The sequence below is a fragment of the Panthera tigris genome, chromosome B2 (assembly GCF_018350195.1).
Source record: "Panthera tigris isolate Pti1 chromosome B2, P.tigris_Pti1_mat1.1, whole genome shotgun sequence".
Lineage (NCBI taxonomy): Eukaryota > Metazoa > Chordata > Mammalia > Carnivora > Felidae > Panthera > Panthera tigris.
In genome coordinates, this window is record NC_056664.1 from 103,183,202 (window position 1) to 103,197,266 (window position 14,065).

The 14,065-nt window shown below is 35.1% G+C and overlaps 1 pseudogene; it reads right to left on the reverse strand.

Annotated features, from left to right (window-relative positions):
- Window positions 1–7,093: 7,093 nt before the first annotated feature.
- Window positions 7,094–8,078, reverse strand: LOC102958240 (annotated as a pseudogene).
- Between the last annotated feature and the right edge of the window lie 5,987 nt (window positions 8,079–14,065).

The following is a 14,065-nucleotide window of genomic DNA, read 5'->3' on the forward strand; positions in this document are numbered from 1 at the left end:
GAGGGAGACACAGAATCTGAAACAGGCTCCAGGCTCCGAGCTATCAGCACAGAGCCCAACGCAGGGCTCGAACTCACCGACTGGGAGATCATGACCTGAGCTGAAGTCGGCCGCCCAACCGACTGAGCCACCCAGGCACCCCATGTAGTTCTGGTTTAATAGAACCACATGATCTCATTTCCCGTGTAGGCCAATTTCGGTGGCAAGATACCAACACTAGAAAACTCTATGTAGGATGCTTGAAACCACAAATGAAAGCAAAATATTTACTCATTGGAGTCTGTGAAAGTAATAGTCTCAAAAGAATCACTGATCAGATTACAGATTATTTTGTTCTATTCTGAGACATATTATGGAGCAAATCACTCATAAAAAGGGATATCTGGAAACCTCATTATTAAAGAATGAAAGAAAAACTTGAAGAGTATAAATACATGAGGAACATAGAGCTGCCTTTAAATATTTTATTCCTTCTTGTTCTATGGGCAAAAAACCTTAAAAAGTAGTGTGTATTCCATAATAAAAATAATTCAAGTAACATTTGGATGGCAGTTTTCCAAAATAGAGTATAAAATATTACTATTCAGTGTCAAAGGTTAGATTTTGTTTCAGTCTAAAACTTTTTTCTATTTTCTCTTTGATACAGCTACCAAGCATATGAATCCCCTTTCACTGATTTTAAGAGTGTATTTAATGGAGTAATGGCAATTTATCAAAAATGTCCTTCTGAGTCTATGCCAGGTTTCATATAGATGACTGGGCTCTCCTATTACACAAACTTGGGTTGTAAAATAAATACTGCCAGACACCCACTGTGATCCCTAAAAGAGTATTTGTATATCACCGATCATACTGCTTAGCACATAGTAAGTAAGAGAAACCCCATTCAAATTTGCTTGAGAAGAGAGAGAGAATTATATTAATTATATCATTAGTTTATTAAAACCAGTATAATAGTAGCATTTAATTATGTTATTCCTTTTTTATTAGCTGCAATTTTTATAGCCAAAGAAGAATTCTTATCAACTTCTGGTCATCCTAAAGTACATTTATAATAAAAAGGAAGGATAAATGCTTGATTTTTTCCCTTTATTTACCAGTTTTGTAGTTTTCCTCATAGATCTTGTGCATATTTTGTTAGATTTATACCTAAGTATGTTATTTTGGGTGCAATGCTAATGTAAATGATACTGTATTTTTAATTTCAAATTCCACTTATTCATTGATGGAATATAAGGAAGTGATTGACTTTTGTATATTAATCTTGTATATTGCAGCCTTGCTATAATTGGTCCAGTTGGGTTTTTTTTTAATTTGATTCTTTCAGATATTCTTACAGATGATCATGTCCTCTGTTAACAGTTTTATTTCTTTTTCACAGTCTGTGTGTATTTTATTTTTCCTTTTTCTTGTCTTATTGCATTAGCTAGAGTCTCCAATACAATGTTGAAAATTAGGATGAGAACACATCTTTGCCTTGTTCTAATTTTAACAGGAGAACTTCCAGTTTCAAACTATTATGTATCATGCTAGGTGTAAGTTTTTGTTGGCATTCATTATCAAATTGAGGAAGTTGCCCTGTATTGCAAATTTACTGAAAGTTTTTATCATGGGTGGTTATTCTATTATGTCCAGTGTCTTTTCTGCATTTATTTGCATGGTCATGTGATTTTTCTTCTGTGGATGTAATAGATTAGATAATTGATTTTCAAATGGTGAAACAATCTTGCATATCTGGAACAAATCCCATTTCTTTGTAGTATATAATTCTTTTATACATTATTGGATTCTATTTGCTAATATTTTTTGAGGATGTTTGCATATATGTTCATGAGACATATGGATTTGTAGATTTCATTTCTTTTAATGTTTTGGTGTGGCTTTGGTATTAGGGTAATGATAGCCTCATAAAATGAGTTAGGAAGTAATCCTTCTACTTCTGTCTTCTGGGAAGAGATTGCATAGGAATGATATAATTTCTTAAATGTTTGGTAGAATTCACCAGTGAGCCAATCTAGGCCTGTTACTTTCTGTTTGGGAAAGTTATTAGCATTGATTCAATTTCTTTAATAGACATAGATCTATTCAGATTGTCTATTTTCTTTCATTTGAATTTTAACAGATTGTGTCTTTTGAGGAATTGATCCATTACATCTAGGGGCTATCAAATTTATGGGCATAGAGTTTTTAGTAGTATCCTCTTTTTATTCTTTTAATGTCCATGGGATCTAAAGTAAGATTAAACTCACAAGAGTGTAAGAACCTCCCCAGATTGAAATCCCCCCTGGAGATTTTATCTCTCAGGCATGACCACACTGAGACTCCAGCAAATTATTTTTATAGTTCAGGTTTCCCATCCCAGTAGTGGTTCCCGCAAAGGTGGGATTCTTCTCTAATAAATTGTTATTACCTGTATACGCCTGTTTCTCCAACTTTAGAAACAGAGGTTTAGATCTCTGATAGATCTAAAAATCTTGTTGATTTTTCAGTTTGTTCAACTTGTTATGATGAAGTGACAACTATTAAGTTCCTTGACTAACCAGCAATCAGCGCTCCCACTCTATTTTTATACCAATCTATCTTTTAAAGACATTTATAAAATAAGGAAAAGTTGTTTTAATTTACTTACTTATATACCATTTCTTTGCATAGATTCAAATTTCCATGTGTTGTCATTTTTCTTTTTTTCTAAAAGATTGTCTTTTACATCTCTTGTAGATCTGATCTGGTGATTAATTTGTTTTACTTTTATACACCTTTAAATGTTTTTATTTTCTCTTCAGTTTTGAAAGATATTTTCACAGTGTTCAGAATTCTAAGTTGACAGTTCCTTTCAGTATTTTAAAGATATTGCTTCACTGTCTTTTGGCTTGCATTTAAAAATTAAAAAAAATAATCAAGACTCCTCAAACAGTGGTGCAAATTTCAACTGATCACATCCTAAGAAGATAATAATTTATCTGTTTTCATAGGCTGAAGAGTACATGGAGGCAGGGTGCTGATCATTAAAGCAGAAACTACGTATGCAAAATGGATTATATTATGACTAATAAAAGAGATATATTTAAGAAACACAATCATGATGTATATCAACAGAATATCTAAACTCAAATAGATGTAGTATTTGTTCCATGAGTCTTACTTTTAAGACTAAGACCACAGATAAATTGACCTAACAGTAACTTCACATAATATGAATGTGCCAGCAACCTGATTAGTTCACAAATTATCAACAATTCCTTGAGGCCCCCAAACACTGTATATATATATCCTTCCATAACTTTTCTCATTTTAAGATATTTCACAGATCCTCTGAAGAGTATTTTCTTTCAGGTAGCAAGCTCAATAAGTCTAATTTTATATATATATATATATCACTATATACTAAAACTCTTAGTCCCCTGTTGTGATAGACTGAATAATACCCCCTAAATAATGTTTGTTTTAATCCCTGGAATCTGTGAATAAATTACTATATATGGCAAAAGACTGGGGCGCCTGGGTGGCGCAGTCGGTTAAGCGTCTGACTTCAGCCAGGTCACGATCTCGCGGTCTGTGAGTTCGAGCCCCGCATCAGGCTCTGGGCTGATGGCTCGGAGCCTGGAGCCTGTTTCCGATTCTGTGTCTCCCTCTCTCTCTGCCCCTCCCCCGTTCATGCTCTGTCTCTCTCTGTCCCAAAAATAAATAAAAAACGTTGAAAAAAAAATTTATATGGCAAAAGACTTTGCAGATGTGATTAAGGATCTTAAGATGGGGAGGTTATTTTAGGTTATCTAGGTGGGCCCATTATAATCACAAGGATCCTTAGAAGAAAGAGTCTTACACACACAGAAAACAATGTGATGCTGGAAGCAGAAGGACAGAAAGAGAAAGAGTCATTAGAAGTTGTCATGCTCTTGGCTTTGAAATATGGAAGTGATATTCATGAACCAAGGAATGTATATGACCTCTAGGACTGGAAAAGGCAAGAAAACAGATTCTCTTCTAGGCCTCCAGAAGGAAGAAGCCTTATGTAACTCTTTTAGACTTCTGACCTCCAGAACTGCAAGATAACAAATTTGTGTCATTTTAAACCTCTAAATTTCATTTGTTGCGACATTAATAAGAAACTAATGCGGTAATAATATAAAATGATTTCTTACCCATATGTGTACATGTATATGTGTTGCACATACTTTTAGAATCAACACGTCAATGTTATAATATTAATAACAACATGATTACAAAAATCAGTTAAAGGGTTATTGTGGTTTGTTTTGGGGTTTTTTTTGTAGTTTGTTTGACCTTAGGATATAAATCTCATGAGGGATGTACGAGTCGATTCCTTATTTTAAATTTCTATTTAAAGCTTCTCTATTTTAGCCACTAATGTAATACAGTTAGGTTTATTTGCTTCATTTGCTTACAATTTTTAGAGGTAGTTTTCTTTGTCTCATTTTGCTTTGATGTTGTTTCCTAATTATGTAAAATATTTCCATGTTTTCAAAGTCAAAACTAAACCACAGAATACTTTTAAAAAGTCTATATTTAATCTCTATGCCTTCCATTCTGGAATATTCCTTTTCCATCTAAGATCGCCACTTATATTTCTGGCCTTTACAAAATAACAATTCTTTTCTGCTTTCCTATATGACAGCATGGTGATCTTCATTTTTTTTTAAACGGTAATTTCCTGTTTTTCAAGGGAATTGTGCCAGGAGTGGTATTCCTAATTCTCCCTTTTATCCTCTCTCATAAACCAAATTTTCTGTTAGTATGTCCACTGATTACTTCTTTTATCTCTCACCTTTTTATTAGTCATCTATATAGCATTTTAATATCTGTTGGTACAATCTATGTTAATGCATGAAAACTGGTTACACGGTTTGACATGTCATTCAAAACTTAACAAGTAATCTCCAGGGTAAGAGTTATGCTGCCCTCAACAGAATTCACTCATCCCTAAGAGTAAATAGGAAATGGATGTTGTCTATTTCACAAAGAACTCTATTTCTTGTTTTTACTTTATAGGATATATTCCTTATACCTCTCCCAATGTCAACAAACTCTATCTTTCAAAACCTTTCATCCTTCCCAGGCACCAGCTTTTTAAGGTTAAAAGAGAAACTGGACTGTGCTTTAAAATGATTGTTTGAATTCTACTTTGATTAATTTCTCTCTTTTTGTTTTATGTGTTTTCTTTATTTTTCTCTTTCTTGCAAAAAAGAGGGATTTGTTCACAATTAAAACAAATGAAATAATAAATAATATATTATATCTATGAAAGTCTCAACAATTTTTTTCTCCAATACATTTTCTTTCTTAACCTTGTATATTCTATAATAATATCACAATTTACTACCGCTCAGGCTTAGAATTGTGAATTAGCAGGAGCATCACATGTCATCAACATTTGTAGTATGAGATAATATTTTACACACACACACACACACACACACACACTCTGAATGTCTAAAAAGTAGGTACTATTATTTCAGTTTTATAGATGATATGACTGAGAATTAATGAAATTTAAAAATTAAATAGTTGGGGGAAGGCTACTGGGATATGAAACAGTGGATATCATATTTCAAACAAATGTCTCTTACACCCTGGAGGCAATAATTTTGCCAATGTCACTAGACTTTTTTTGTTCAAATTTCTAATCATAAGACTCTGTTTATTTTTATTTTTTTTAATAGCACCTCTTCAAAACAAAAGCCTTTTCAAGTCATTTTATGTTTAGAAATGGTTCAGTTCAATGGTTAGCAATGCATGCTCTGAATACCAGACTACAGGGGTTCAAATTTCAGCTTGCTAAATGTGTTCAACCTTGACCAAATTGTTTATAATACACTTAGACTACCTTTGCGTATAAGATTTTAATAAATATTAAATGTTTTTATTGAAACAACCATCTCTTTATCTAAAGTTCTGATTATTTTCCCCATGAATTATGTCAAAATTTTACTTCCTCTAGTCTTGACATGGCCCTCTTTGACAGAGTAGCCTTCCACAAAATACAAATAAAACTTCAGTGTTTCCTTGAATCTTTATTTGAATGGTTTCTGAATCTTGATTAACAGAGACTATGAGGATTCCATTTGATCTTTGATTCTTTACCCAGGGTCAGGACAGAGGGATGAGTAACAGTCAAATTTTACTGAAAAAATTTGATATCAACTCATCTTCAACCCTATACAATTTTCTGTAGAAGTTCTTTGTTAAGAAACTTAACAAAGCCCCCTCTCTCTTTTCCCAATGGAAAACTTTTCTTATCGTCTTGACAACATTCTATCTTTTTTTCTTATAAAGAGTAAAGAGAAAATACAAAACCTCTCTTCCCAGCATGTGGCTTTCAATTACCACTTTTATTTATTCTTAAAACAAATATACTCATATTCCTAACATTACAGGTATTTTAAGTGAACTCCTCCCAGAAATAAGAACTTATTTTAGGTAGCTAATCCTTCTGGTTATATAACTTTTTAAAAAATGTTTATTTATTTTTGAGAGAGAGAGAGAGACAGACAGAGTTTGAGTGGGAGAGGGGCAGAGAGAGAGAGAGAGAGAGAGAGAGAGAGAGAGAGAGGGACGGAATCTGATGCAGGCTTTAGGCTCTGAGCTGTCAGCTCAGAACCCGATGCAGGGCTTGAACCTACAAACCATGAGATCATGCCCTGAGCCAAAGTTGGACGCTTAACCAACTGAGCCACCTGGGAACCTGTCTGGTTATATAACTTTTGAAAATATTTTTATTTTAATGAAATAAATTGCATCTTTTTACACAACTATTAAGGAAGGTTTTTGTCTTCAAGAAAAAAAAAATCCCTGTAACCACTCTGCCAAGGTCCTGTGTTCTCTTGCCCTATCTAAATGGTTAATAGAATCTTCCACTACTCTTTCTTTACCTCTCTGCTTTAAACAAAGCAAGTGTCCATTTACTTTACCCCAGAGGATCTTTGCTTTATTGTTACATCTGTTCTTAAATTTGTGATCTAGTTATTCTCATATATTGCCTCATATACTTATATGTCTACATATTTTAAAGAAACTAAGCCTTTATTTCCTTGTTTCATAAATAAAATTGACTGAGTTGGTTGCTTTTCAGTGATTAGTCAAAGAGACCAAATCCCATATCGTCATGGGACTCTTCCGATTTTTGTTTTGTTTCAACCTTGCCTGGGGCAGCAGCAGAAGCTGCAAGAACAGCTGTGGTAGCAGCAGTCACAAGTGCAGGTGGATCAGCCAAGAAGACCTTGATCTTTTCAGCAAGGGACCATACGTTATCGGCAAAGACAGAACTCATTTGTATCCACTGATAATAGAATGGTGTACTGATGCAACAGTGGGGTAACCAATCTGCAAACATACACTAGCAACATGGCAAACACCCTCCAGGAAAGGAATGCAGTTTCCTCTGTGATATCAAGCACTTCAGGGTTGTAGATGTTGCCATTGTTAAACACCTGCTGGATGATCAGCCCAAAGGAGAAGGGGTGGGGGGGGGGATGTTCAGCAGTATGGCTTTGCTGGCTCCCACTTTGTCTCCAGTCTTAATCATTTGCACAGCACTCAGTATTTCAAGTTCTCAGTATTTTAATGGTTCAACGGTTCATCGGTTCTCCTGGAGATTTAGTAATGGTGATTTCTAAATCCTGGAAGAAGGAGATCTTCTTTAGCCCCATACCAGTGTTGTGGGCTGGTACCGTGATATCATGTGGGGTTAAGCCACCAGTATAGGTGGCTGCTGGCCCTTTATTGTCTAACAGCATGTCTCTGATCTGAGTGATTAGAACTCTGATCTCAGTTCACCTTCTTGGTGAACACAAAGCCCACATCCCCCTAGATATGAGGCAACAGTTTCTCCAGAGCAGAGATATTCTCCAGATGCCCCTGGATGGCCTTGTGATTGAATCATGATGTTTTTGCCCATAGGACCACAGCTTTCCCCAAAACAGGGGCATGCCAGTTTGCTACATCTGCTTGGAGTCCATGTTGTCTGCTCCCACAGTGAAGACTTTTAGATAATCATTGAAAAGTTGGATTATTTTAAGGAAGTAGATGGGTTTTCAGGTTGCCATGTCTTCCCTAGGCATTACAATAGTGCATTGGGGATTGCCACACAGGGTCTAATTGACACTGTTACTCTCATGAGGATGCCTGGTGAGAGGCTTATGTATCTATATTTTATTATCTTAACAGATTTATAAACTCCTTGATAAGACTCCTTGAGACACACGTATGGACACTCCTTCACATGCATGGTGCTTTGAACATAATAGGCACTCATTAATAGTTATTCAATGATTGATCGAATGATTTCATAAATACCTCAAGGAACATGTTGAACATACTGTGTGTGCCCATTATTTACTGATCATTTGTATGTAAGAATATAAGTCTTTTGAATTATTTCAAATTTTATGTGTTCTCAAACTCAGCTGTCATGGAAGGAGAGTTGCATGTCAGAAATACAAACAGGTCTCCATTTATATAGCACTGATATAAATGTCCAGTGTGCAGCAAATGACTAACTTTTTGAAACATTTATGGTCTATTATTTTCCATTTGCCTTAAATCAACAGAAAAATCCCTTCATAATACATTTCTGAAACTGTCTTTTCAGCTTATTTCTTGTGAATGCATGATGCCTGCATTTCCTCTCCTTCTTCCTCCTTTCTTCTACACCCCTAAACACAAACTCACTATTTACAGTGCTCAACAGTACTTCAACAGAAAACAGGTCTGTACCCTACATAAAATAAGTTTTAAAAAAATCCACTTTGCATTCTGACTAGAAGCTCACTCCTAGTTTAAAATCCCATTTATCATACCTGCAAAATATCCATCGTTATTTCAATGCAAAAGAAGCATGAGAGAATCAGCATCATAACAAATTGCCATTACATAAAGTGTTTTGTACATTTTACAAAAATGGTTGCCTATATAATCACATTGCTAGGCCACCAGTCAGAGGTCTGAAAGGGATTCATGTAAGTGAGGAGTCAGCTTAACCTTAGCTTTAAAATAATGTGCCTTTGGGCTTGGAGGTCAAGTGAGAGGTTCTGAGTGAAGATACAAATGTGGTATAGGTGACATACAGGTGATATACATAACCATGAGCTAAAATGAAGTGATAAAGGTAAGGTATGAGTTTGGAGACAGAACTGAATAGGAATAGGAACTAAGCCCAAGAAGAGGGAAGAGGGCTCCAAAATTAAGAGTTAAAAGAGATGAGGAGGAAAGGCCAAAAGGCATGAGAAGGAGAAAATAATGAGAATGTGTGAAAAATAAGCTCCAGTCAAGTGAGGAAGGTTATTTTAAGAAGGAAGGATATATTGTGGGGCACCTGGGTGGCTTAGTGGGTTAAGCATTGATTTTGGCTCAGGTGATGTTCTCACAGTTCATGGGTTCAAGCCCTGAATGGGGCTCTATGCTGACAGCTCAGAACCTGAAGCCTGCTTTGGATTCTGTGTCTCCCTCTCTCTCTGCCCTTCCCCAGCTCATGCTCTGTCTCTGTTTTTCAAAAATAATAAATGAATGTTAAAAAAATTTTTTAAAAAGAATGAAGGACACATTGTGTCAAATGCTGTTTATAAGTTAAGCAAGAGGAGAACGGATACGTCCATTGGATTTAGCAAAGCCTAAGTCACTAGTAAGGAATGCAGTTTCAGTGGAGTGATTGGAGACTAGAATGTTGAAGCTTGTTGAAAAGATAATGTAAGAAAAGGGATTAGAGAGAATGAAGGTAGGTAACTCTTTTGATAAGTGTTGTTACAAAGGGGACAAATAAAGCAGTAGCTATCTGGTAGAGTGACTTCAAGAAAAAGTTTTATTTCTGGGAGGGTAATTGAGACATGACAGTATGTTTTATGCTACTGGAATCATGTCCTCTTTGATTCAAGAAGGAAGCATAGAGAAATGGCTTTAGGTATGACCATGGATTTCTCCTCTAGGAAAACAGATACATTGACAAAGCACCCATACAGACGCTGATAGATGATTTCATTTGATAATGGTGGTCTTGGCATTGTCTTTGTTTTAGTCGATAAAAAGCAAGCTTATCAACTTACAGAGAAGGCAGGTTAGCAGATATTGGGAATTTGAGGTGGTGACATTTGTTTAACAGAGTGGGAAAATCAGTAGACTAAGGATATATTGAGTCAGGGATTTTTGTCTCTGTGTTCAACAAATGTTTGCTCTTACCCCTATTTTAGCAATTTTCACGTTGCTTTGCAGTTGTGTTCCATTTGTTTGTTTTGCTTTCTTTTGTTTTTCCTCATCAGAGTGTGAATTTTTCCTGAGCAAGAATAATCCTTGTTAGTATCCTCTCTGTTAAATTACTTCTCAGCCTTTTTGGTCTAGAGAAAAATAGTATGCACTTACTCATATGCTTTGTTGAATATTTCATAATCCATCAATGTGTGTTCAACCTCTTCGAAACCATAAAGCAACCCTTGAGGAGAGCAGTATTATTACCCCCAATTATACTCCATAGGTGCACAGAAAAGTTGGTTAACCATAGAGTACAAATCAAACAAGTGGTTTGGCTCATAAGTTGGCAGAGATAGTTGGTGTCAGATCCAAACTCCTAGTGAGGCTTCTTTAATAGACAAAAAGTGCTCTCTCAACTAATTTAACTGCAGATGTAGACATTTATTATACCAGGACTCCATTGTAACACTGACTTATGTGACTCCAATATAAAACAATTCTACCTTGAATCCCAACAGCAAAATATAGAATATCTTTGTTCTAACCACTTTCATCTATAATAAAGACTGTTAAATGCGTAAAATTGAAATGTTGTTAGGAAGCAATAAAACATTCTGCTGTTTTGTAAAATCACCCCTGGAGGTTGGTTACACTTAACTAATTTCCCACTCTTTAACACTGAAGGCAAAACATATATAACATTTCTTGCTAAAACCCAATAATAGGACTCAATTTTTACATTTTTATAAAGCACCAAAAGTCACAATCTTAACTCTCAGATTCATTAAGCAGTTCAAAATTAGAAAGAAAATAAAACCTGTTGACTACATTCCTATAATAGGAAACACTTCGGTACAAGCTGTGACTGGATAAGAAGCAGATAGGTAGTGGTTTCTCACAACCATTTCTCACAAGCCATTTCTCACAACACAGAATCTGGAGATGGACTTCCTAAGTTCAAATCCTACGTCTTCTATTAAGTTCTCAGGGTAAAAAATAACATATATATCAGAGGATTAACGTGACTTTAATGAATTGATACATGTTAAAAAAAAAATCTTAAACCAATGGCAAACATTTAATAAGCCCTATGTAGATGTAAACTACCCTGTAATTTTCAAGGATTTAAGGGTGATACCAATAATTCAAAATAAAAATTCCCATTTCTTCAAATCATCAGAATGCATACACTTTGGAAAAAACGTCGTTTTGAAAACATCTGCCAATGGCTGTCATCTTCGACAGCCACACACCTGCTGTGCTTGCAGCTTCCTTCACGATCAGACTTGGAATCATTTCACCTCCGTCATGTTGCGTTGTCTTTTGTGTTGAATTCCCTGTTTTGTGGATACTGTGTCTTCTTATACTTGGCTTATACTTTCATAATGACAGAATACACTCTTCACCAGTTTTCCAAGAAAGGGAACATAGGAAGTAATTTTTTAAAAGCATTCCTTGTTTTCAAATATCTTTATCCTTGCTTTACTCTTGAGTGGATTTGACTAGGTGTAGAATTTGGTTGGAAATTATTTTCCATCAGAATTCTGTTAGCATTGCTCTATAGTCTTCCGGTTTCCAGATTCCTGTAATTATTGTAATTCCTGTAATTATTGCCTCATTACTGTGGCATTTGAACTCCTGATCTTTCATGGATAACTTGTTATTTATATGTCTGGAAGATCTGAGAACCTTCAAGTTTCCAACACCTCCAATGTTTTGAAATTTCAAAATGAGTTGTTTTCGTTGGCACTGAGTTAGCTGTTTTAATCTAAGAATTCATGTGATGATTTCTTGGCATTTTCTTCTACTATTTTTTGATATTAACCTTTTTTCTAATTCTGCTATTTATTCTTTAACTCCTATTTAGCATTTGGGCATGCTAGATACTCTAATTATCTTATATTTTTTAACTTATTGTCCAATTCTTTATATTTTATTTCACTTCTTCAACTTTACCTTCAAAAATGTACTGAATTTTTAATTTCGTTTTTTCCCTTTTTAACTGTTTTTCCTTTCCTTTTTTTTCTAGAAAGAGAGAGAGAGAGAGAGGAGAATCTTAAGCAGGATCCACGCTCAGCATGGATCCTGACACAGGACTTGATTCCACAATCCTGGGATCATGATCTGAGCAGATATCAAGAGTGGAATGCTGAACTGATTGAGCCATCCAGATGCCCTTCTTTTTTTTTTTTTCTGATTCTAAGAGCTTTAACATTTTTCCAAGTATTCCTTTATGACATATAATTGTTTTTTCATAAAGATTCAATCTTTTGTCTTATGTCTCTGAAAATATTAATTATAGGTTTATTGATATTTTCTTCTCTCTCCAGCATTATCTGTTTGCCCTGAGTTATGTGTGTATTTATATTTTTCCCCTGAGGGGTGTGTGTGTGTGTGTGTATATAGATATAGATACAGATACAGATACAGATATAGATATAGATATAGATATAGATATAGATATAGATAGATATATATAGATAGATATATTTTTTAAGGCAGGTAGCTGTTAAATTCCTATATTTAAAATTACTCAAATGTCTGCTGGTCTTTTTCCATTTATATTTAAGATTAACACACAGTTCAAAATTAATACAAATTGGAAGTGCCTGGGTGGCTCAGTCAGTTAAGTATCTGACTTTGGCTCAGGTCATGATTTCACGGTTTGTGAATTCAAGCCCCACGTTTGGACTCTCTCCTGTCAACATGGAACCCTTTTTGGATCCTCTGTCCCCCTCTCTCTCTGCTCCGTCCCTGTTTTTGCCCTCTCTCTCTCTCTCAAAAATAAATAATCATTAAAAAAAATTGATACGAATTGGAGACCAGACTTGAAAATACCCTCAAGCAGAGAAATCCACTTAAGCCATATAAGCAAAACTAAATCTAGCTTATGTCATGAACATACGCAAAACCTCACTTAGGTTATTTCTTATAAATTCCTCTGATAAGTTAAAGCAAACTTAAGTCATCTTCCTAAAAGTGGTATATCACTTTTAATCAATCCCCTGCCGTCTGGAGACTGCCATCATAATAACGAACTATTGTAAAGGTTAAACAACTTCCTCATTTTCACTTAATAAGCCATCTTATAACATCATGCCCCTGAGCTTCATATCAGTTTGAAATTTGAAAACTCCAAGTTCATGAATTGTTTTTACATGCACAATAAATTCTTACTAAATACTATTTTACTTATGTTTTAATTTTGCTATTTCTGGATTTTTGAGAGTGCTACAAATGACTGGACATTCTATAAGTAGTGGTGGAAGTCATCAAATGCTGGGCTTCACCATGGGAGATTAGGTGAGCACCAAATTATTTTACTCAGGTACTCGTAAATATCAGTATCTGGAAGATAAAATGTTTCTCCAGGGGCGCCTCAGTGCCTCAGTCAGTTGAACATCTGACTTTGGCTCAGGTCATGATCTTGGGGTCTGTGAATCTGAGCCCCAAATCGGGCTCTGTGGTGACAGTTCAGCCCAGAGTCTGCTTGGGATTCTGTGTCTCCCTCTCTCTCTGTCCCTGCACTGCTCACGTCTATCTGTCTCTCAAAAATAAATAAAAACATTAAAAAATAAAATAAAATATAAAATAAAATAAATTAAGTTAAATAATGAAATGAAATGAAATGAAATGAAATGAAATGAAATAAATGAAATGAAATGAAATGAAATGAAATGAAATATTTCTCCAGAGAATAATCTTCCACTTTCCCTACTGGGCTATAGAAATCTGGCTGAAGCATTCTGGGACACCCAGAGAAGGGATCAGGAAGTCTTGAAATTGTTGTGTAGCTTTACTATGCCCATACTTGGTATAATATCTCCCTCTCTCTAGCTTGGTATTAGGACGAATCTTGTTTCTTGGT